Source organism: Canis aureus, chromosome 19, assembly GCF_053574225.1.
Source record: "Canis aureus isolate CA01 chromosome 19, VMU_Caureus_v.1.0, whole genome shotgun sequence".
NCBI classification, from domain to species: domain Eukaryota; kingdom Metazoa; phylum Chordata; class Mammalia; order Carnivora; family Canidae; genus Canis; species Canis aureus.
In genome coordinates, this window is record NC_135629.1 from 21,735,378 (window position 1) to 21,760,865 (window position 25,488).

The window sequence follows — 25,488 nt, forward strand, 5'->3', positions numbered from 1 at the left end:
AACTCCACCTCTGGCAATGAATAGACTGTTCTCTGTACCTGTTAGCTTAGTGTATACACACACACACACACACACACACACACACACACTTTTACGACTCTTGAGCAATGTGCAATTGAACTGTATGGGTCTGCTTATATGGAATTTTTTTTTTTATTAATACACTACTGTAGGGGGCTCCTGGGTGGCTCAGTTAATTAAGTGTCCAACTCTTGGTTTCAGCTCAGGTCACAATCTCAGGGTTGTGAGATAGAGCCCTGGGTCACACTCCACACTCAGTGGGGAATCTGCTTGGGATTTTCTCTCTCTCCCTCTCTGCCTTCCCTACTCATGTTCTCTCTCTCTCTCTCTCTCTCTCTCTCAAATAAATCTTTAAAAAATACAGTAGTGTAAATGTATTTTTTCTTATGATTTTCTTATTAACCTTTTCTTTTCTCTAGCTTTATTATAAGAATACAGCATATAGTACATAAATATATATCAGTCAACAGTTTTTGTTATTGGTAAGTCTTCAGTCAACAGTAGGCTATTAGTAGTTAGGTTTAGAGGAAGTCAGAAGCAACATGTGTATTTTTGAGGGTGTGGGGCATTAACATCCCTGACGCCAGCACTGTTCAAGGGTCAACTGTGTGTCTATGTACAAAATTATTTTTAGGTTCCACATTTAAGACAAACATATAGTGTTTGTCTTTATCTGACTTACTTCGTGTAGTATAATGCCCTCAAGATCCATTCATGTTGTCACACATGACAAGAATTCATTCTTTTTATGGCTGAATAATATCTATCATGTATATATACCACATTTTCTTTATCCATTTAACCATTGATGGACACTTAACTTGTTTCATATCTTATCATAGCTATTATAAATAGTGCCAAAATGAACATGGATTGCATATATCTCTTCAAATTAGTTTTTCATTTTCTTTAGATAGATAGCTAGAAGTGGAATAACTGCATGACTTGGTAGGTCTGTTTTTAATTTATGGAGGAACTTCCCTCTTGCTTTCCATGGTAGCTGCACCAGTATACATTCCCATTGACAGTGCACAAGAGTTTCCTTTTTCCCACATCCTCAGCAACACTTGTTAATTCTAATCTTTTTGATAGTAGTCATTGTAACAGATGTGAGGCAATATCTCACTGTGGTTTATTTGCATTTCCCTGATGGTTAATGATGTAGAGCTTCTTCTTATGTACCTGTTTGCTATTTGTATGTCTTCTTTGGAAAAATGTCTATTCAGATATTATGCCAATTTTTACATTTTCTTTTTGAAAGTGAGAGAGGGATCTCTTCTGTTCCACTGGTCTGTATGTCTGTTCTTATGCCAATCCTATATACTATTTTATTTTTTAATTATTATTTTTAGTGGAAACATGTTTTATTTAGTATTTGTTTTAATTGAACTACAGTTGACACAGCACATAATATTAATTTTAGGTATACAACATAATAATAGCTACCCTCTGTCACCATTCAACATCATTATAATACTATTGCTTGTATTCCCTATGCTGGACCTTTTTTTCCTGTGTCTTATTCATTCCATAACTGGAAGCCTATATTTCTGACTTCCCTTCACCCATTTTACCCATTCCCCCACCTCCTCTCTTTGGCAGCCATTGGTTCCTTCTCTGTATTTATGGATTTTGTTCTGCTTTTTGTTTGTTCATTTGTTTTAATACCATGCTGTTGTAACTACTGTAACTTTGTAATATAGTTTAACATCAGGGAGCATTTTGCCTCCAGCTTTGTTCTTCTTATTCAGAATTGCTTTGGCCATGTAGGGTCTTCCATGGTTCCATACAAATTTTAGGATTGTTTGTTCTATTTCTGTGAAAAATGCCATTGGAATCTTGATACAGATTGCAGTGAATCTGTGTATTGCTTTGGGGAATAGGGATATTTTAACAATATTAATTCTTCCAATCCATGAGCATGGAATATTTTTTCAATTATTTGTGTCTTCAATTTCTGTCCTTAATGTCTTGTAGTTTTCAATATATGGGTCTGTCACGTCTTTGGATAAATTTATTCCTAGGTATTTTATTCTTTCTGATATAGTTATAAATGGGATTCTTATCTTAATTTCTCTTTCTCATAGTTCACTACTAGTGTATAGAAACACAACATGCTTTTGTGTATTGATTTTGTGTCCTGAAGCTTTACTTAATTTCTTAGTTCTAACAGTTTTTTTTTTTTTTTTTTTGGTGGGGTCTTTAGCATTTTCTCTATGTAATATCATGTTATTTGCAAATAGTGATAATTTTACTTCTTAATTTGGATACTTCTTCCTTTCCTTCCTTTTATTTCTTTTTCTTGCCTAATTGCTCTGGTTAAGACTTGCAATACTATGTTGAGTTATTATGGGTATAGTGAGCATTTTTGTCTTGCTTCTGATCATAGAAGAGAAGCTTTCAGCTTTTTGACCATGGACTATGATAAGCTGTGGGCTTGCCATAGATGGCTTTTATCATGTTAAGTCTATTTAATCTCTACCTGCTTTGTTGACAATTTTTATCATAAATATTGAATTTTTTCAAACATTTTCTCAGCCTCTATTGAGGTGATCATGTTTTATCCTTCACTTTTGTTAATGTAGTGTATCACATCTGTTTGATTTGCAGGTATTGAACCTTACTTGTATCCCCAGAATAAATCCCAGTTGGCCATGTTGTGTGATCCTTTCAATGGATCGTTGAATACAGTTTGCTAATATTTTATTGAGGACTTTTACATCTGTGTTCATGAGGGATTTTTACCTGTAATCTTCTTTTCCTGTGGCATCCCTTTGTGTTTTTGGTACCAGGGTAATTCTCCTCATAAATACAAGTTTGGAAGAATTTGTTTCTCTTGCATTTTTTGGAAGAGTTTTAGAAGGATTGGTATCAATTCTTTGAATATTTGGTTGAGTTCACAGTGAGCCTGTCTTGTCCTGTTGGGAGGTGTTTTGATCACTGATTCAGTCTCCCTGCTAGTGATCAGTCTGTTCAGATTTTCTGTTTTGTCATGTTTTAATCTATGTAGCTTGTGTGTTTCTAGGAATTTATCCATTTCTTCTCAGTTGTCCCAATTTGGTAGTGTATTCTTGTTCACAGTAGTCTTTTATGATCCTTTGTGTTTCTGTGTTATCACTTGTAACATCTCTTCTTTCATTTCTGATTTTGAGTTGTCTTTCTTGGTGAGTCTATCTAAAGATTTGCCAAATTTGTTTTTCTTTTCAAAGAATCTGCTTTTAGTTTCACAGACTTTTTCTATTGTTTTAAAATGTCTATTTCTTTATTTCTGTTTTAATCTTTGTTATTTCCTCCCATCTACTAACTTTGAGCTCAGTTGTTTCTTCTGTGATTCCTTGAGGCATAAAGTTAGCTTGAGACTTTCTTTTTTTCTTGAGATAGGCATTTATTGCTATGAACTGTTCTCTTAGAACTGCTTTTGCTGCATTCCATAAATTTTGGTATATTTTCATTCTCATTTATCTTGAGGTATGTTTTTCTTTTTTAATTTTTCTTTTGACTCCGTTGATCCTTTTGGTTGTTCAGGAGCACATTGTTTAATACCTTATTAAATAGCACCAGGCTGGTTGCTCAGGTCCAAGAAACCCAGGCAGCCTCAGCACTGAGATCTGAACTGATCATTGTATCCATCTATCAGAGTCTTTGGTCATTAGGATAGATGCCATAATTAGGAATAGATAGGGTTACGTGTTTCCTCTTCTCACAATGTCACTGCCATTTGGCAAGTTGCAATGAAGGCAAGTCTCAGCTAGAATTCCACCAAATTGGGCAGAGACTTTTTTTTAGGAAGTAAGCCCAGAAAAGTTCATGCAACTTGTTCCTTGGAATCCCTTTTGCTGCCCTAATGTACTCCAGCAGGCATCATATAAAAGGTGTACTCTGAGGAGCAAGGGATACTATTTTGGTGGCAGAATTGGTCATGTTTCTTATTGAAAGGAAACAGAATTTTCTCATAGTATCAAATCAGAGCTGGACCTTATTTGGACCTAAAGGCGATGTTGAAGGTGTGAGGCTCTTAAGTGCTGCCATTCATCTTTTCAGCCAATCCTGCATCTTAAACACAACTATTGCATCAGTGAAAATCATTTCAGGTATCTCTAATGCTAGTGAACAGACTTTCTGGTGTAGTTTTAGATAACCATATTTGAGGTACTTGTGTTGCTTTCTTTCATGTATGGAAAGGTGAGGGAATGTCTAGGGGGCGAGGGAATCTCTGATTCCAAAAAAAAAAAAAAAAAAAAATCTACAGCTCACTAAAATAAACCTATAAATGCACCTAATTTGGAAAGAGCTGATTAGCAAAAGAGCAAGAGATTTGAGGTATTTTAAGATTCAGATACAATTTATCATCAGTAAACACACACACGGGTATACATACTTACAGAATTGAACTACCCATTATATCAGGTCATTTGCTCTGTTTATAACTTTGTCTAGAAATTGATTGTTGGTAAGATTTCATGGTTTGTGAGTATATATTTAATCACAAGTCAATTCTGTTACAGCAGGCCAGCTGAGAAGAAAGCAAGTGACCTTTATGTTGTGGCTGGGCAAACTTTTTCAGTACAGTGAGCCTGTCTTGCTTCTGTCTTTGGAGTGATAGCAAGGCCATCACTACCTCCCTTTCAGCTCTTCTTCCCCATCATCGATCCATCAGAGTTAGCCCTTCACAAGCATTTCTGAAGGCATCTTTTCTGTTCTCACCTCTTGTTTGGTCTTTACCTAGTTTTGTTCCATATTGCCCTTGGATTTCTAGTTTGGGGAGATAGTTTAGCATGGTGGTTGAGACATTGAATTCTAAAATGCACAGCAGAATTCAAATTCATGCTCTGCCATTTGTTAGTGGTATAACTTGAGCCTTAGTTTTCTTATCTGTTCAATGAGAATAAGAACAATGTAGTGCTGTACCTGGTCCACAGTAAGTGTTACTTTCTCATTATTGCTTCTCTTCCTACTGCTGCTATTACCTGTTTGGTTTACCAACTCTTTCTACCCCTTCCTGTATCTGTATGTCCTTCTAGATTTAGAGTTCATTCAGACCCTCCTATAGCAGACAGTCTCGCACATGCCATCTTCCCTGCATCCTTTGTTTTCTTCCTTCCTCCCAGCTACTAGTGGAGTTTAGGGATTTGCTTAAAACTTACCCTAATATTTACCCATCTGAGACATAATAACTGGTAAGCATGACAAGAAAGCTTTTCTCAAGACAGATAAGTTTATGAGGATGTTTTTGTTGAATTTTACTTAGTTTAAAAACACATTTCTCCCCCTCAAAGAATTATTACAGGTTTGGTGGTGGGAGCCAGAGCTTTATCAACTCTTCCATCATAGTCATCACAGAAGGAACTCAGGACCCAGGTTGCTACCAGGTGTTTTCTTAGTCACTAGGAACTTTATTATAATTATTATTGGATTGTTGTTTTTCATCATTGCCTCTTGTAATGCTTTTCCCATGGATTTCCCACCAATGAATCCAATGTACAGAGCAATCCACTTGAATACAAACCCCTTTTTATTAGCAGTGCCTCTCCTCTGCACTGAAGCACTGGTTTTAAGGTGATCTAGTAGCAGAAGATCATATTTCATTATGCTTTGAAGAAGAGAGTAATGACATATTCCTTGCACAGTTGGCCTCTTCCTGCTAATGTACGCCAGATTGCTAAGTTAAAAAAAAAAAAAAAAGTATAACAATAAGAGAAGGGGTTTTTCCCCTGTTTGAACACAAGAAATAGAGTGATATTGCTGCTAAATAAAGTATTTTTTTATTTAGGATACACTGAGGAATATATGGCTGCTATCAGTAGAATATAAAATCATCACATTTTTATCACTAAGTGTTAAAGTCCACCTGATATTTAGTACACAAAGAACTCATTTATCAGGTGTTCTCTCTATTCAAATCCACACGATGTTTTATAAGAATTAATGCATTTTGTAGGGTATTTTGTTTTGTTTTGTTTTGTTTTGTTTTGTTTTGTTTTGTTTATATAGGTACTCAGTGTGAAGGTAGCTTCAGGTCCTTACTGGTGGTGCTGGTCATACTTGCGTAGGGTAAAACCAATCGTCAGGACCGTCACAGGAACTTAAGAGAGCTTCTTGTTTTATGCATGTTTCATATTTTTCAGGTTTAAAAGCCACAGAAGAATGCATACTTTGTGGCAGGTCACAGACTGGCAGCTTCAGGCCTGTTGTATTTGGTGTGCACATTTTAGACTAATTTGTGTTGGTTGCCGGCATTTAAATACCAAAGGATTGCACCTAAAGCAACCCTAGATTTCTGGATCTCATGAAAAAGTGCAAGAACACTGGGTCGACTTTCTCAGATGGTGGCTGTGGCCTGGAGCCAGATGGTGGCTGCTTACTTTAGCTGGGGGGTGGCCTAAAATTTGTCTTTTCTTCTGGCCTACTTTACTCATTAATGTGGCCCTCTGTCCCTATCAGCGTTAGAGTTTGCAGCCTCTTCAGAATTGAAAAGGAAAAACAAAGCAAAATTGATATTCAGGATTGAACAATTTGTTGAGTATGTTTTTTTGATGGCTAACTTTAAGATGAAAGAGAAGTGTGTGTGTATGTATTATATATACATATAATATACGTATAATTTTATATGATCTCAGGAGTGTATAATATTTCTGAAATATAAGTAAATGTAATTTTATGTAAATGAGTGCATATATAAATGATAGAAATTGCTATAAATTATATGTATGATTTCTGCTCTTCAGAATGTATAATGTCATAGACTCTTCAAACTGGAGGGACCTCTTGGTAGCATGTAGGTCTAGGTCAGCACATTCCTTTGACTGTTTAGAAATCGAAGGCCAGATCCAGACAGTTGAATGATTTGTTCAAAGCCATACAATTAATAAGTGGTAATGTTGGGACAGGATACCTGTGGCCTATTGGTGATGCCAGGCAGATGTGGGCATTGGTGCTGTGGAGTAGATGGGGATAGAGCAGAACTTTGCAAGTGCATGTGTGTCTTTTCTGCTGTTTTCGATGGGTTGAAGTTTAAAGGAAAGCTTATAGATTCTGCAAGCACTCTTCACAAATCCTTTGTACCCCAGTCTCTGGCCTGCTTCTTTAGCAGAATCCAGGGAAATATTTCCTTTCTACAAGATGCTCTGAAGAATGTAGCAGGCAGTGACTGTAAAATTGAGTTAGTTATCATTCCTCCCCTCCCTAACCTGCTCAGTTTTCTATATGCTTGATCTTGGTCATTATTGTCATATGTTGGAAGTTGTCATGTTCTGTTCTATGTTTTCTTCTTCGATTGCTCATATTCTTGGTTTCCAGGTCATATTCTGTCTTAAAAACTTCTGCCAAAATCAGCATTTTCTTCCCATCCTCCCTGTTCCTATGTTAGGTGAACCATCACTTTTGCTTAGGACCATTGCAGTAGACTTTTACTTATACTTCTTCATTCTAGCTTAATCACACTCCCAGTTCTTTGTCATCTCCACTGGTTTTCAACCCTGGCTGCACTTTAGTCACTTTGGGATTTTAAGACTTAGGTCTGGGCCTGATGCCCAGAAATGGATTTAATTTAGTTAGGGTAAAGGCTCTGGCATCAGCATTTTCAAAAGCTTTCCAGAGGAGTTCTCTGTGCATCTCCAGAGCTGACAACCACTGCACGGTTGGTTTTCTATAAAACACATCCCGTGGGTCACTCTACTGCTTCAGTATCTCTGTTTTGTGAATTAAGTCCTGATTCCTACTTTGGCTTGTGAGGCCTTCGTAGTTGGATCCTAACTATTCCTCCAGCTTCATCTCTGGCCTCTGCTTCCCCATGCATTCATATGCCAGTCACCAAGAATAGCTTATACTCCCTTCTGGAACTCAGAATGTTACTTGATGATTCTGTGCCTTTGCATATGTGATTTGCTCCATCTAGCTCTCCCTCTTTGCTCTAGAGAAAATCAGCTCCATTATAAAACCTTTTCTACCAAATGATCATTTATCACAGTATGTTAAAATTTACCTCATACTTGACTGTCTTTCCCTTTAGACCAGAGCTGCTCAATAAAACTTTGTGCAGTGATGAAAACGTTCTATGTTTTTGAATATGGTAGCCCATTTGGAGCTAGTAGCCACACATGGCTCTTGAGCAGTGGAAATGTGACTAGTGCAGCTGAGGAAGTGTGTTTTTACTTTTCACTTAATTTTAATTAGAATATCTGCCTATGACTAATGACTACTGTTTGGGACAGCACAGATCTTGACTGTGAGCTCCTTGAGGGCAGCAGCTAAGTCTTAATCTTTGTTTCCTTCCATGTGGCACAGAGTGGCATTCACTAACGTTGGCTATATGACCAAAGGAACGATGGTAGGGGTTGTACAAAAAAATCACAATCTTCTCTGACTCACATACCATTGTACGCACAACAGACAAATTAGTCTTCCAGTGAGCATAACCCATAAAATCACATTTGACTGTCATGCAGGTCTCATTACCCTATTTCACAGATGAAGAAATGGAGGATCAGAGTAGTTAAATGACTCTGCCTCATCATAATTATGAAGAATAAATCTGAATATGTCTTCTAGTTATTTTTAATTGCATTATAAACACGTTTTTTTCTGATATTTTTAGTTCTGGGTCTCTGAAAATATGAACTGTGGAGAAAATGTCCTGTGGCCTTATTTGTTGTTTGTAGCCCGACTGGTCTTCTCACAACTAAGAGGTTGGCTTTTATCCTTTGGTCACCTACGTGTCGTCATTTCTTAAGTCGAGGGCTGTTGTTGACTGCTGCCAGGTTTCTTGTTTCTGTACCATTCTCAGATCTGCCAAAGATTGGAGGTCATGACTTTGACCATTGACAGTTCCTTCTTGGATGCAGTTTTGAAGACTGCAAAGTTGGAGTTTCTGGAGATGGGATGCATGATCATATTATTAAAGCTGAAGTTTAGCAGACCACAGGTCCAGGAGAGGGAATGGCATTAAGGTTCATCTAAGACCTTAATGTAAAATTGTCTTATAACCTGAAAGCTTTTTTTGTGCAGAGTTTAAATTAAAGCACTGTTAGTGGGGGGAGGGTAATTGCATTTTTGGTGGGTAGTGAATCTCAATTCTTACTTATAAGAAGTCTATTTGATTAAATCCTTATAGCTTCCTTGCTCATTCTATTTCCTTTTCACTGTATTATCAACAATAAGATGATTTTACTTCGAGGGAACGTAAGATTTTTTTTTTTGTTCAAATTATATCCCACTCATTCACATAAATATCAGCCATGATAACCTTTCTTATATCCTCACAGTTGTGAACAAATACTGTGCAGATGCAGTCTGCTTGACCTCGCCTTGCTGAATAGTTTTACTGGGGGGACAAATGAAGACTGGGAAGAGTTGATTTTATGAAGGAGCTAAAGAGCTGTTGTCATTAATTTTGTTTACTAGAGTTCAACAACTTTATTCATTCAGGAAGATATATTAGTTGCACATCTGAAACAAATATAATATTGTATATCATTTATATCTCATCTGAAAAAATAAATGAGGAAGGGAGGAGGAAAAAAAAGAGATTAAGTGACTTTAATATAATGGGCATACAGGTTACCAGGAGAAGCTACTGGTTAGAGAGAGCAGTGTAATAAAGTGGAATCATTGCTATATTAGGACAAATATTGTATGCACAGGGAAGAAATGACAAGGGCATACATTGAAAGAGATTGGTTTCTTTTCAAAGGAAGTGGCACTTATGCCTGAGTTATGTGGGACAGGTGAGAATTGTGTAGGAGAGCAGGGGCAGAGGGAGATGGTAGGCTTGGAGAGGAGAGAGTACAGGGCATGCAGTAGTGTCTGTTGGTGGTTGAATGGAAGTTGGGCAGCAGCAGGAGGCGCGACCAGAAGACCAGACAGCAGCTAACATCAAGAAAGACCCTCTTGAGTACCTTTGGACATTTTACCTTGACTTTCTGGGCCTTAGGGGAGCTAAGGACTTTTTGAGCAGGGGTAGGATATGCACCTGGGGAGCAGGCAATATGAACTATCCCCATCAATTTGGAGGTGCATCGTAGTAGCAAAAATTACGAAGATGTGTTGAGAAAAGCTGTCTGGGAATTGAAAAATCTTTGCCACTTGTATTTTTCAAGATGACTTAGTCTTCCCTATGGGTAGGTTTGAGGAGAGCAAGTGGAAAGGCAGGAGTGAGCTTTAAGATGGCAATTGCAGGATCTGACAGGAGGCTGTCTTGCATGGGCTCATGAGTCTATTGGGATGAAGAAAAGAGAATGGGTGGGATATGGCTGTTAGATGTGCTGGTGGAGGCCTTAGAGCTGCTTCCAGGGTCTTCAGCCTCATTCACTGAATGGGTGGGTGGTGGTGATGTTCACTGAGGAAAGGACCATGGCAGGGGAAGTTGTCAGAGGGAAGGAGGGTGCTGAAGAAGTTTGTGGATAATGGAGAGCCAGAGTCACGGAGAGAGCATGTGGAGAGGACATGTGTGGCAGAAGAGGAGAGGGCCAGCCCTGCCAAATGGAGCCAGTGGACCAACTCAGAAAAGATTCAACACTGAACGATCTTGGTGACAAGGTTCAGTGCCTCAGTGAGGCCCGAAGGAGACGTGGGAGGTGAATAAATGGAGACCAGGCACGTGGATGGCTCTTTCCAGAAGTTTGTAGAAAGGAAGAGTTAGAAGAGGACCTGGGACTAAGAGAAGTAGTTGCTTGTTGTGTTTCCTAACAGAAATTTGAAGGCCTCACTAGAATCTTTTGCCTAAACCTTACTCAGAAATTTTTTTTTTAAAGATTTTATTTATTCATGAGAGAGAGAGACAGACAGACAGAGACACAAGCAGGCTCTATGCAGAGAGCCCGATGTGGGACTTGATCCAGGACTCCAGGATCATGCCCTTGCCAAAGGCGGTGCTAAACTGACTGCTGAGACCCCCAGGGATTCCCCAACCCCACCCCACCCCCGAAATTTTAAAATTGCAGAGAGTTTATCAACTTTCTCACTAGCACTTAGCAATGGTTATTGGAAGTGTATGTGTTTGACAAAGGTTTCCATCAAAATGTGAAGGCAGAACAAGTTGTTGTGGCAAAGTGGTCAAACGGTTTTCTAGAAAATTCACTTAATGGCAGTATCACAGCCCCTGATGCAACCATAAGAAATACAGTCACTTTGAAAGGTTTCTGCCTTCTTTGTGGATACCGTGTAATTCTATCCTTTTTACGAATGTCCTCCTCACTCCTAAATTTGTGTGTGCTTTCCTAATGGAACACATCTCTATATTCCGTAACCATGTTTAATTTATGGTGGATTTTGGAATTGTAAGAAGTGAAAGATGGGGAGGTAATACGACTTCTCTTTGTTTTACTCTCAAGAGGTTTTTACTACTGGGTGCTTGACATCTTCCACCTCAGTTTATCTTTAATTTATCTTTAACTGGAACCATTTTGCCCATTAGCTCTATTCTAATGACCTCTCGAAATGGTCAGATTTACAGGCAACACATGACAGAGAAAATGCAAAAAATCAGCCAGCCTCTCCTGACATTCAACAGCAGCCTACGTCTAAATAGTGGAAAAGTTTATTTGCTTTTTCTGAGGATGTGCTAAGTGATTTTGCAGTTTGAGTGGTACGGCCTTCTAGCACTGAGGCCTGCATTTATTAAATAAATTTGTTCTCTAACTCGTGTGTTAAGTGTGTATTATGAAACCTCAAAGCCAATTTCAGTGATTGCAATGTGCAAATATTTTTTAAATTATGTAATTAAATAGGACTTGGCCTGCAAGGTCCACCGAAGTAATTTATTAATTGAATAGCCTGATTTAATTGTATGTTATTTTCGTTTATTCAGGAAAGTGCCTGCATCTGTTGCAGAGATAGGAGGAGCCTCCTGTCTCCTGTCACTGGGGGTGCAGAGGTCTCTCTAAGAAATCTTTAGCACCCAATTAAATATTAACCAAGAAGAGGGGATTTGTTCTTTCTCTCCTCAAAACTCTGTTCTGATGTCTGACTCCAGTGACTTTAATGGGAAAAAGAAAAAAAAAAAATCTTGCTGGGGAGAACTATTTGCAACTCACTGTATTTATCACTATATTATTTTACAAATGAATCCCTCTTCTCTCCTTAAGTGTGCCATCTTGCAGGGTTATATAAGGTATGTGCCTACAAAGAGAAGCCCCTTTAATTCGGTGTTAGCTACATCTAGCTATGGCTAAAGCCGTGCCGTATCTGTTTCCTTAAAATGTCATTTTAAAGGTATTGTGGTTTCAGAGCAGCAGCTGTGACTGAAAAGTATGTAAACTAAGCTGTTCTTGCTCATATCATTTTTATATTCTTATGTCAGACCAGAAGGCTGCTTTAAATTTATTTTTCATTGTGTATTAGTTCTAGAGCCTGTTTTTTTTCCCCCCTCCTTGGGAACATATGTTCTTTGGGACGTGTGATACTCATGCGCTTAAGAAAATAACAATGGGGCGGGGAGGAAGGTACCAAAACAGTTTCTTCTTTGGGTATTGTATTTGGGAGAAGATGAATTAAAAAATTAACTCTCGCAAAGTAGAATTTTGGGGCCTAGCATCTGTGTTTTAGGAAATGAAAGAATTCAGCCATACTGTACGAAGTCACGTGAAAGGCAGGAACGTTTAGAAGTCCAAATTACTTTCCCAAAAGGAAAATATTTTTTGTTGCTATTAAATATAGTTTATATTGCTACTTCAGAACTTTTTTTTTCCAGTGGGGCCATTTACTTAAATTCTTAGTTAATATTTCTATATAGAAACGTCTTTGTCTCCAGAGCTCGCCTTTGCGAATTCCCATTTAATATGCGGTTGTGGATAAGTATTTATTCATACCATGTGGTACCCCACACCTGATCAAGTGACTGCATGGCGTCATGTCAGCCAGCAAAACGTTTGAGTGACTTTTGAGTAATGGTGGCATGGAAGGTACAGAGGGTTGAAGGAAACAATCATAGGAAATTTTTTTCCTTTCCCATATATTTCAACATGCATAATGCCCCAACTCTGCTGTGGAAATTTGGAACATTGGATAGAGAAATATTCCTTTTCCTCAAGAGTTGTAAAAGCAGAGTAGAAAGTATGAGCTATTAGAAATTTCCATGGTAAATATAATTTGATTACATGTGTTGGTAATTTCCCTCAGCGCTCAGGATTTCACTTGGAGTGTTGTTTCACAGTGATATATTTCTTTCCAGCTTTTGAAAGCCAATTTAGCCCTAAGAATTTGCCCTAAGATTCCACTGATTTGCCTTATGACTCCTAGCCCACATCCAAGTGCCCCAAGTGAGGGAAGTAACATGGTAGGAAAGGTGGATATCTCATAGGTTCCTCCTTTGGCTTCTCCCAGCCCTCCTGTCTCGTGCTGGACCCCAGCTTCTGGCTCCCTCCAGGCCTAGGCCAGCCCTGGTGGTCTTGCATCACAGCCTTGGAAAAGGTCTCAGAATATCTGACGTAATGATCAAAGCAGTCAACAGATACAGCAGAGGTATTGGCCTTCTGGGATGGAAGTGCTTCAGGCATAGCACTGGCACAGGGCGGTATGGAATCCCCGCTGTCCTTTGAAGATCCTGGGTAGCGCGGTCATGGCCAAGGGTTTGGGGGGCCAAGGCTGTTTTCTGGCCAGTATGAGTATTTCAATATTTTAACAACTTGTTGAGGTGACCACTGTGTAGGGGTCGAACCTCATCCCTGAATATACCTCCTTTCCCAGCAAAGAGACTGAGGTGTGGAGAGGCGGAGGTGATTTCCAAAGTCTTGGTGAGTTGCTAGTGTACTCTAGGAGTAGAGATACACTCTCTTGCCTTCTAGTGAAGTGTTCTTTCTACTTCACTTTGCACCCTCTTAACTAGAGTGTAGAAATATCTTCTTTTTCACTTCTTTTCAAACCAGAGTTGATTAAAAGTTTTCTTGGGTAGCCCTGGTGGCTCAGCGGTTTAGCGCCGCCCTCAGCCTAGGGCGTGATCCTGGAGACACAGGATTGAGTCCCACGTTGGGCTCCCTGCATGGAGCCTGCTTCTCCCTCTGTTTGTGTCTCTGCCTCTCTCTCTCTCTCTCTCTCTCTCTCTGTGTCTTTCATGAATAAATAAATAAAATCTTTTTTTTTTTTTTTTTTAAGAAATTTTCTTAGGGATAAAACTGAGGAAGAAACAAGATGTCAGAGCCCTGAAGTGAATGACTGCGTACCAGAGAGCTAGCTTGTTTAGATTCTAGCTTCATATGGAACGGCCTGGCACAACTTATGGGACGTTTGTGACTCCTTCCATCTCTGTCACATCTCTTTGCTGGTCACAGGACCTTGCTCCAAAATATCCTTTTGACACGATGGACATGTCCAGTGGCTACCTTCTCTAGCTATTGCTTTTCCATGTTTGTGGAGAGTTGGGGGCTCTCATTCCTGCTCTGCCTGCACCACCTATATGGCCTTAGTCACACACAGAGTCTGTCCCCCCCCCCCCCCCCCCCCCCCCCGCAGGAGGATAGAGTTTGACTAGACCCCCTCCTAGGTACCTTTCAGCTCTGAAGTGTGTTCATTCTTCTCTCTCACCTGAGATTTTCCCCATCTAAGCCTTATTCTTTCCACTTAGAGGTCTGGGTCCCACAGTTGGCACAGAAGAAAACTGATTTTTGGTCACAAAGACATCTCACTGAATGTCCATTTGCAGGGGGGACCTCCTTGTCTTTTGTCATTGGTAAAATTGGTTAAGGAATTTCTGGTAAAATGAATCTCCTTCCCATTCTGACTGGGATTTGTGTTTTTTTTTTTTTTTTTTTTATCCTCCTCCTCCTCCACCACCTCATTGTCACTGATAGCTCTCCATAGCATGACTGGGTGGTGATTCTGTGGCTTTTCTTCCAGCCCACTGAAGAAGCTCAGGAACGATTGTATGGTGTGGAAAGTGCCTCACCAATTAAATAAAAGCCTGGTTCATATAAAGAGACTTGTTTCTATATGGAAAATATGAGCCTTTTTTTTTTTTTTTTTTTTACATGGACCAGGTGTGGATTAGTTCACTGAACCTTTCACCCAGCCATATTCCCGCTTGTAATTCTTCTGAGGCATAGTTCAGCCAAGTCAAAGAAACATGTTATTAAAGGTGAGCTGAAAGGCATTTAAAAAATAAACAAACTGTTTAAGACCCTAAATCAGTAACAGAATCTATACACACAGACTTGAAAAGTACAAGAAAATGTGTTTCCATATCTTTCGCTTCCAGGCCAGATTCTCCTCTTGCCTTCTTTGAACATGTCCCCCAAATCCTTTTTGGTCATTGGTGGGATCAGCAGGTGACTCTGAGCGTGGACCGGAGCTCTTTCGTAGCTAATGACTTACCCTCCACTGAGGTAGGGTGAAACTGCAGTCTTACAGCTGTGATTCTCCACCCTGTCTGGAGGGGAAAAACAAGTACTTCGATTTTATTTTAGCACTGTGTCCTTAAGAAGTTTAAAATCGAATACACATTCTCTCTCCCTTTTTTTTTTTTTCTACCTTTTAGCGTAGCAGATCACCAGATCGTATTAACAGCTTGTAGAGATAGCAGAAATGAGGCGTAGGAAGTTTGAGATTTACATAAGTTGTATTATCCCTGCTTGTGATAACAGTGGCTATCATTTGGGTGGCACTCGCTGTGTGCCAGCCACTTGTGTAAGCACTTTTCCCATTAGTGCATTTCTTCCTCAAAAGCATGTTATGCACGATAGTTAAGCCCGTTTTGTCAATGAGGACAACGAGGGACAGAGAATGCCGGTAACTTGCCTGAGATCACAAGGCCAGGAAGCAGCAGAGCTGAGTTTTGAACTTGGGCACTTGAGTCTGCGCTCCTAAGGACAGAACTATCCCGGGCTGAACTGGGCTGTAGCGTACAATATCACAGAGTACTTAATATTAATTGAGGCAGCCCAGGGAAGCATTACGAAACAAAGATATTCATGGTTGGCCTTGGCACCCCCCTCCTCTCCCTACCCCCACCCCCCCAGACATTTCCCCGAACTCAAAAATTTTTTTTGTTTTCCTTTGGTGGTTTTTACGGTCTGGCCCCTTCCCAGCGGAGGACTAGGAATCAGGCATTGGCATCCTGTTGTCCCGCTTCTCCCTTGATTATCTTAAATTTTCATTGTGATTGTGGAGTTCTGGAAAGCCTTTCTCCCAATTATATTGTATTTTATTTATTTTTATTTTTTGAATATTTTATTAAATATTTTATTTATTTGGGGCGGGGAAAGAGGAAATAGAGGGGGAAGCTGACCCCTGCTGAGTGAGAAGCCTGATGCAGGGCTGGATCCCAGGGACCTGGGATCATGACCTGAGCCAAAGGCAGATGCCCCACTGAGCCCCCCAGGTGCCCCTGTTCTCCCAGTTTTACAGTAATTCCAGAAGATAGGAGCAGAAGAGAAGAGGCATTTTTAGGGGTGAGTCTTTTTGGCTCACTGTTTATGAGGTGCACAGCTCCTTCCAAGGGGGACAGGAAGGACTGTTTCTGCATGGCGGGCACAGCGCACCTCTCAGAAACTTAAAAATTTAGCTGAAAAGAGTTGCCCCCACCCCCACCCCTGCTGCTTTACATGACAGAAAAGGGAGCGAGTTCAGGCAACAGCTTCATCTAGTGCACTTCTGAGTAGCTTTGCTTCGCTGAAGACCATATGCTGAGCTTGTCAAAGTCATCTGCCCGTTTCAGCCATTCTTGTTTTAGGAGCGTTAACTTGCTGTATTGGGGAAGCAGCATGATATGTGAACAGCCATGCCAGGCTTCTACCAAATGTCCCTGGTCCTCTATCAAGTTCTGAGGCCATTCAGTGGAGCTTTATTGTTATAAGGATTAAAGACACCCTCGCCACCCAGCATCAGTATTAGTATTCTTAACATAGCATCCTATGAGTGTCAGAAACCTTTCTAGCTAAGGAGCCAGGGAGGGCGGGTCCCACCTGGTTCTAAATTACATTCGTGCTCATGAGTGGGCTTCTGGTGGGACCGGGGGAGGTGGTGAGGTGCAGAAAAGCCGAGAGATGGGTCAGAGTTGAGTGGAAAGGGGAACTGGGATCTGCCAATATCAGAGGATTCAGGAAGAGAGGCATGGGAAAGGAAATGGGACAAAAAGGTGCCAGGAAAAGTTGCCTCATTGTTTGGCATTTTTCTGGTGGCCAGAAGTTAAGTTTCTACTTTACAGTCCCTTGCAAGCCCTATGGGCACATAGCAGCCAAGTTTTTCAGTTTAAGGACCAATAAAGTGGGGATATGGGTAATAGTGGGAGACCATTATTTTCAGGGAAGGATTTTTGGGAGATTTGCCCACCTGACTATGTGAGTGGGTTCATTCTTGAGTGTCTTTCTCCATGGGTCAGCACGCTCACTATAAAATTTAACTGTGGAGCCACTAGGGGTCTTTTCTATGGGTACCCAGGTGTAAGCTGTGTTGCATATAACAATAGGAATAGGGGAGCTAGAATGAGGTACAGGAATGTTTTTATTCAGCTTACATGCTGATTCGTGTTACTCATTCCCTATGTATTTATTGAACAACTACCATATGTAGCTACCATTCTGCACTGGCATACAGTGTGCAAGACAGATGAAGTGCTTGCCTTCATGGAGTTTGTATTCTGACAATGTGTCCCAAACTGAAGTGCACACAGTCAACATTAACATGACTGGTTTTATCTGATGCCTGAACTTTCTCAGAAAAACCAAACAAAATCAGTTTAGCTGCAGATTGGAGCCGCCAGGAGCCAGATGTGGCCATGGGAAGAATCTCTTTGAGAGTTTGTCATCTGGCTCCAGCTGTGTTAACCTAGGTCTGGTAGGCAGCCATGGGTTGTGTCTGCCAACTGGTGGCCAGACACTAGTGCAGGCTTAAACAATTAGCGGAATCCCTTGCTTGGTGGCTAGCTCCGCCGTGTGTGTCCTAAGATTACCACTGCTGTCCAGACCAGGATCCTCTGTGGTCTTGGACAGAAACACCCAGAAGGGAATCGAAAATCAGCTCCTTGAGAAACTAGGCACGGCTTTCTTATCCTGGAACATGGAAAGGGATGCAGGGGAGGTACAAAACTAATGTCAGCAAGGAAGCAGAAGTAAACCAGACGTGGCCCCCCACATGCAGGTCTTGATTCCAACTGAGAGTGCTTGCCTGATACAGACCACCTGCCTCTAACATGCCCCTGCAGAAAAGCAGAGAGTTGGCCTACAGGAATCTCTCCTTCCCAGTTATTATTTTTTGATTGTTGTCCCTTGTAAGACCTATTTATGATGACCCATGTTGCTTTTACTCAAAGATTTCCATTAAAAATCTTAATTCTGGGATCCCTGGGTGGCGCAGCGGTTTGGCGCCTGCCTTTGGCTCAGGGCGCGATCCTGGAGACTGGGGATCAAATCCCACGTCGGGCTCCCGGTGCATGGAGCCTGCTTCTCCCTCTGCCTGTGTCTCTGCCTCTCTCTCTCTGTGTGACTATCATAAATAAATAAAAATTTATAAAAAAAAAAAATCTTAATTCTCACCTTTGAAAGCAACGAGATACCCACAGATTTGCCATAACATACATACATAAATAAAATGCTTCAACCTACCTGCATGTGGAAGGTTTTATCTATGCTTATGTCTATATCTATAGCTATAAACTGAAGTTTCTGGTTTAAGGTACTACTAGGCAGGCTCTGCTCTTCTCTGGGAAAATAATGATTTTGATCATCTATTGTCCAGCAAGTTCCTGACACCGCAGTAGTTGCTCAGTTAATGTTTTCAGAATGAGACAAATGAAGAAGATTTCCAGTCAGCCTGCTGACTTTCAAGGATGATGATTAAAAATGAGTGAAGTTCTTTCAAATAATAAGTAAGGGAAACAATCCACAATTTAGAGCAAAAAGAACCAAAAAAAAAAAAGTAAAGGTTTAATTGGAATAATTTCAGAATTCATCTTTCAAAGGTCCACATCTAGTGTCTGATTATAACAGAAAGCACGAGGGTAGAGATTAAAGCTTTCAAGGGGGCTTCTCTTGAGCCTTAGCAGATTTATACACATAGGGACATCTTTATCACAGTGAGGTTCAAAAATATAGTTGAAGTGGGGGAAAATTTTAAGATACTAGTTTATGTGTAAAAACCAACTTTTGCATTGTCAGTGCATTGTGTAAATTTGCCATGCAGGAAACATAAGTGAAGCCATTTGGTTTTGTGGCATTGGTGTGGGCTGGCTAAGGGGGTGGGGGATAAAGTTGAGGCATTGATATAGTATGAGGAGAGCCAGATGGTTGTATTACACATCTTTTGTGTTCTTGTTTGCTTCTTAAAGCAGTTGCAGAATTTTGCCCTTGGCGATATTTTCTTCATGCTTGTATGTTCTGCTATGAATTTACTTTTTTGCAAGAGTACTTTGAAAGAAAAGCCTTGCTCTAAAAAAAAAAAAAAATTTTTTTTTAACTTACGTTATAAACTTGTGAAGTCAACAGTGTGTTCATAAAAATATTTTTTACATGGTGAGTATGTTAGTAAACAGTGGGAGGAGCTGCTTTTCTTTTTTCTTTAGCACACTGACTTCAACGACATGTCAATTCAGAGAAAGATATTTGCAAAAATATAAATGTGGAATTGGTGATGGATGGATGGATGGAGATAGAATAGATATGTTTTTCCAGTAGTAATGAGGCTTATCTGATTAGAAATTTTAACTTTTTCTATCACTTGTAGCAGCTTCTCAGATTGCGGTTTACCTGTTTTTTTGTTTTGTTTTTTTTTTTTTTTTTTTTATCAGCAAGTCTGACTTGGTGGTATTTAAGTGAAGTGAGAATGCTTCGAGACAGGTCGGTGGCTTTAGCCTGGGTGTTTGGTTGGCATTCATTACAACTGTTTGTCACACCACCCTTGAAATTTATATTTATTTCCTACTGAAAGCAAATTATATTTTGCGATCACCAGTGGCAGGGGATAGTGAAGATGTTCCAAGTGCCTGTAAGAGGTGAATTTTTATCACTGAATGCTTTTACTAAGGAATTGCTTTGGAGCTCCCCCCCCCAACTCACCCCCAACCCCCATGTGATCGAATGGTTCAGAATAATTTAATGCCCTTTTCGCAGTTCCAGTTGATCTCTTTTTTTTCTTCGCTCAAATGAGAGAAGAGCACAAACCTAAGATCCTCGGGCGCTGGTTTATTCTCCGCGGTGCACAGATTTCCAGTTTTAGTTGGAACCTGCAGTCCCTGATGAGAAAACAGGAAACTTAGAGTCCTAACCTTATTGAAATCTCTGCCCGCCTTAGCCACAAGTCTGAGGCAACTCCTTCCAATAATGAAGCCATTGTACGCATCATATCTGATCAGTTCTTGAAATGTTTTAGTAAGTCTATCTTACAACATTATAAGAAGATAATCAGCAGCCTTAGAAGGTCCCCATCTGGACTGTAGAGTTCTTTTACTGAAAGATGTTTTGCCTTTTTGAGATAGCTCTCGCGTTTCATCATCTGTTCCGCTGAGATGAAGTGCATATGAAAAGTCAGTGACTCTGAATCCATCTGTTGTTATTATTTTCCACTGATAATTGGCTTGAACAATGAAATGTCTGTGTCTGCAGCCTTTGAAACTGTACACCCTGTTTATTTTCTGGAGGTCTCGCTGCAGCTCCCCCCGCCGCCATGTTCCTCCTCCCTTCCCTCGCGCGCTTACAGCCAGTGGCGCTTGTGCGAGGATGACATCTTTGACTCTGTGCATCAGTATCGTGTCACTCGGCGTCTGAAGCTCGCATACGCATTTTTGTCACAAGCCCCGTGTCTGCGCCGCTCGCTTCAGTCTCCAGCACTCTTCTTGCCACAAGAAGCTGAGCTGGGCCGCAATGCATGGATCCCTTACCTGGCTTGTCGTCTTTATTTCACTTTCCTCATTAAAATATTAATTTCGAGTACAGTATCTAATACCTATGGAATTAGATACCACCTATAATTGTATAATATATTCAGTTGCATCCAGGTTTGCACGATACAGAGCATTAATATTGGATTCCACTAACAGCACTTCCATTAGCTTGCTCAACCAGTATGAGATATAGATGAGCTAGGAAGCATAACTACCCGCCAGAACTGCCAAAACAGTCATTAGAAGCTCCATTGGGATGGACAAAGGCTTTTTCACAGTGATATACTGATTAAATTTTGTTCTATGGTTTATTTGCATCAAGGTTAGATCACTATCGTCTGTGGAAGGAGGTTATCTAACACCTTATTTGGAAGGTCATTTCAAGACAAAATAGCGAACAGAATAGACATCTTCAGTTTCTTTGGGAACAACCCCTCTTAGGGAACCTGTGTTTTTATTCTTGGGGGGGGGGGCAGTGAGTTGGGGAGTCTTTTAATTTTTTTTCTCTTCTCTCCCAAGTTATGGCATAATTTCATATGCTTGAGATGGGGTTTTTCTGCTTGTTTGTAATTTTTAAAAACTTTTCGGTAATATTCATTTGCTTTTGCTGTAGAATGATATAGCCAGAGAGCAGTGTTGTGTTAATAAAATAGAACTTGCTTTCGAAATAGAAAGCTGCCTTATTTCCCTTGGCTGGCTTAATTGCAATACATTCTCTGAGGCTGTGAAGGATCTGTGACCTACCGTTTTTGGTCCAAGTAATAATGTAGACACATCCTATAGAATAGCGGTGCTGGTTTTGCCCCATAGTACTATGTGGCATTAGGAGGAAGTAGATGAACATAATCTTATTTATGTTTCAATCGAAATCATTTAATACTGCAAAAGTTATTAAAAAATAATTAAGTTACTAAGACCAACATGTAGCTGGAACATACAGCAAGAGGTTAGAGGTGAGTGCGTTGACTCCTTAGGCTGAGGAAAGGCAGTAGTGAATTCCTAGTGCCTTCGTGTTTTTCCTTTTGCTTAAATTCCTCGGTTCTAAGGACAAATTATGTTGAGGTATGGCATATTTTCTGCCGAAATGGAGAAAATTGTTGACTGTAATTATGTTATTTAATTGAAATTATAAGTGGTTGAGGCCACTCAGTTAAAAGCATCCTTTCTAATATATGGGTAATGTTTTTAAATGAGTGGTCATGGATTGATGACATTTGAAAGGCAGGCGTTTGGGATGTATTTTTGGAAGACTCAAATTAGGTTCCTTAAATCCTTAGTGAACCGAGGAGTGTAAAGTGGCATTGGTTTTTTTTGTTTATCTTCTTTAATTGAATATGTGTCATTATTTTATACGTGTAACTGTATATACACGTGTATGTGCATGCACATATATGCGTTATGTATGCGTGTGTATATTTTAGATCTGTAAATTTTGTGCATATATAAGCTAGTCCTTTCACAGGTACGGGTCACAGGGACTGGTTTGTGGTGTGGCAAAGCCCAAAAACAAAAGGTAGATCTCTGACCTTACATTGTAGCCGAAAAATGTGATTGTTTCTAACTCTCACTGCACGTTTAGAGACTTAAATGCAAGCTAAGATAAAAGTCCAGTGATGTGTCTTATGCCAACTTCTTTTTGGAGTAGCTGGAGATAAAACAATAGCACTATATTCTCTCCCCATTACCCGCCCACCCCCCTCCAGGAGTGAGTTCTTAATTACTAATGAATGCAATTCATTTTAATTGTTATTATAGCAACATAACATTTAACTGTCTCCTGCTTAGTCCTTGTGCCCTGGAACAGGCGGTGTCTCCTGTCAGAGAGAGGACAGGTAGAAGGCACAGCAGGCGTCTGATTGAGCCAGTTATTCATTTGCTGAGTGTTTGTGTTTATGCAAAGGGGCCTCTTCCTGCATATTTAATCTAGAGTAAGGCAGTGGCTTTTGTTGTGTTTAGCCCACATACCTTCAGTCCTTCCTCACACTGCCGCCAGCCCGGGAGCCCCGAGAGCCCGCAGGCTTCCCAGCGCCTGTAGTTTCTCCCTTCCAAACTCTCAACTTTCTTCCGTTGTGTGAAAATTGCCTCTCCGGCCCCAAAGCTTCCCTTCCTCACCATGAACGGGTAAGTGTGTGCGAAGCCAAGGCTGAGACTTTGTTTCATTTTACAAATGTTGAGAGGCTACTTTCCTGCTCCTCTGGGCGCCTGCTGCCCGGGTGCTGGGTGCTGGGTGCTGGGTGCCGGTCCCGGGCCCCGGGCCGCCGGCAGTTACTGGCTGCCTTGACATCGACGGGTACAGGTGCCTCCTAGGCACCCAGGCTGAATTTTGGACTGGCAGAGAGAGCCTCTGGGAACCGGGGCCGGGGAGGAGGGGGCAGGGGCGGGTGGGTGGGGGGAGAAGGAGAGACAGAGGGAAAGAGAGGAACAGCTTTATTATTCTTTGTCCTAACAAATCCTGTTTTGTAACTATCCTGGAGATAATGCTGCCATTGTTTGCTAAAAGCCTTCAAACAGTGTCTAAGACCTAACTGTAAGAAAGCAGTGAAACTCTGCTGCTGTATTGTCTACACCCGGGCCAGGGTCCTCCCCGAAGGTCTGTGCCGGAATAGGAAGGGTTTTCTTTAGTGGAAATCGAATCGTCTCTTCATTGATATTAATAGCACACTAGAGAGGTTGGCCATGATGCTCCGAGAGGCGGTCGGGAGGGAAGGAAATCTGATCTTGCTGGGGGGGGGGGGGGGGATGACAGCCTCTTGGCCCCTCGGTGGAGGAGACATCCATCCAGGCTCAGCCTGCATAATGGCATCCTGGCTTAACTGTTTGCTCTAGGAATTTTAATCTTGAGCTGTTTGTTTTACTATCTGGGGTCTTGCTATTTTTTGTTCCCGTACTGTCTTTAGAAAGCACCATATTCAGGTTCTAATCCGGTCTTTTTAAAAAGTGGATTTAAAAAAAAAAAAGACTCAGAGCAATTGATGTACTGTGCACTTAGATCATTCTGGGCGATGATGGTAGAATTATGCTTTCTTTTGGAGTGTTATAATTTCAAAAATGAATTGCCACAACGGAGAGGGGACGAGCCACCCAAGGAAGATATGTCCTGTGTGAAGATATTTCAGGGACTAGGAATTGTGTCCAGGGTCTAAAAGAAGGAGTTTGCATTACCAGTTAACTGTTGCCTCTGCTTGAGTAACTCTTTTCAACAGAAGAGTGTGCTGTTCCCCCGCAGGTTGGAAACTGTGAGAATTTAAATAAAATTTCATCAACCTTATTAAAATATGTAGGGAGTTGGGTCTTCTTGGGTACAAATCAGTCTAGAGACTTAGAAGCATTTATTAACAGTGAGGCTGCTGTAGGTTTTTAATAATAAAATTACAAATACCCTATCTAATTGTAAGTATATGACTTTTATACTCGGTTTTTAAGGGGAAAAATACTTTTTTTTTATGAGGAAAAGTAACTCCGTCAGAGCACCTTCTGTGATTAGCGCTATTGTATTCTTAAATTTTGATTGATAGAGATAATAGTTTTCACTTAAAAATACAGACAGGTACTTTAACTTTCCATGACAATAGCTATTTGCATTTCTTTTATCTTTTTGTTTAACATTTGTGGGGGTTGGGATGGATTTGATTATTAACTCTTATTGCACACTAAAGGTAAATCTAAAACAAAGGCTTTGTTAGAGCTTCAAAGAGAAAACAGCAAATATTGTTTTTAGGTTTCAACATTTAAAGGCTGTTAAAGGATACCTATAAAATATTTTCACATGACCATGACCAGGGTTTTACTTTTCTGTCAGGTAATAGAGAGTAGTTTCTCCAAATGAGATGGACCAATGTGGAGCTGCTGCTGTGGGGGCCGCCAGCCTGAAGCAATTTCCCCGGGTATGCCTCGCCTGGGGTCGCCTGCACCATGGGGCTTACCTTCTAGTATTTTCGGTTTTTCTTTGCAGGACGGACCCCAAGCTTAGGTTCCATGATTTGGTGAGAGTCCCAGAGGTTAAGGAGAAAGGAAGTAAAATGTTCCTCACCTCCAGTGGAAGGGACACCGGGGAATGATGGTGGATTTCCTTGGTAGACAGAAGTACGACAAATATAGTGATTGCAAACCAGCAAGCCTGGGTGGCGTCCCAGAGGCCTGAACTGTACAACTGTGCCTTTTCCTTCCTTTTTTCCCCTCTTTTGCCCTCTTTTGCACTCCCGGTTTCTTTCCCTCTTATTTCTTTTCTCCTTTCCTTCCTGCCCTCTTTGCTTTTTCTTTCTGGAAGCCTGACTCAATATTGAAGTTATTAGAGCAGAGAAAAAACTCTTTGCAGTTGATTTCTGAGTGGATTTTCTTGTCTCGAGTGCAGAAAATGAAGTGACCCTTGTACTATCATTTTTCAGCTAGGCAAATTTGTGTTGATATGCTCCTGTTTTCCTAAGAAATCTTTGAAAAACAAGACCTGAAAATCCACGAGTTAGGAGTCTCTAGTTAAAGAGGCAGCAGTCGCTTGGAAATTGGCCCATTTCGACCTTCTTTTTTCTTAGATGAAGGATAGATATGTTCTTTGATTGGAATATTTGGGGTATGAGAAGTTTGAACTATGTTCCTGGGCTTTAAGAGAAGAGATTCTCTGGCCAGGGACAAGTTACCAAATCGCTACCTTCCTCGTGGGCCAGGAACTG

At 40.5% G+C, this 25,488-nt stretch overlaps 1 protein-coding gene across 5 annotated transcripts in view; it reads left to right on the forward strand.

Moving 5' to 3' along the window:
• FOXP1 (forkhead box P1) overlaps nucleotides 1-25,488 on the forward strand; it is a 375,887-nt gene that overhangs the window by 23,059 nt on the left and 327,340 nt on the right. The window contains exon 1 of one of the 5 annotated variants that reach the window (XM_077858066.1): nucleotides 22,797-22,942. The exons of the other annotated variants lie outside the window; for them this stretch is intronic. The gene's annotated coding sequence lies outside the window, so the exon portion shown is untranslated. Of the gene's footprint in view, nucleotides 1-22,796; nucleotides 22,943-25,488 lie in introns of those variants that run through there. 5 annotated transcript variants of the gene reach the window in all.